Raw genomic sequence first — 341 nt, forward strand, 5'->3', positions numbered from 1 at the left:
TCCTGCTTATGCAGGGGGTCAGACTCGATGATCTATTGAGGTCCCTTCCGACCCTAACATCTATGAATCTATTTCAAGGATGCTGTGGGGTGCCACAGTTAGGTGTGGAAACACAATAAAACCAAGAGATTTCAAACAGAAATCCATAGTGTTAAAACCTGCTGTGGTTTGAGTTCTTTGCAACAGAGGAACTGCTCATTTACCATATTTACACAAATAAGACAACACCCAATAAAAATTCTATGTATGGAAAATGTATAAATTTGTTCTAATTTTCCAGGAATTGAATCTAATTCTTGGAGGTTTGCCTTGAATTTGTCCCTTTCCACTGCTCCAGCACG

This window comes from Alligator sinensis, unplaced genomic scaffold (assembly GCF_000455745.1).
Source record: "Alligator sinensis unplaced genomic scaffold, ASM45574v1 scaffold288_1, whole genome shotgun sequence".
Taxonomy (NCBI): Eukaryota; Metazoa; Chordata; order Crocodylia; family Alligatoridae; genus Alligator; species Alligator sinensis.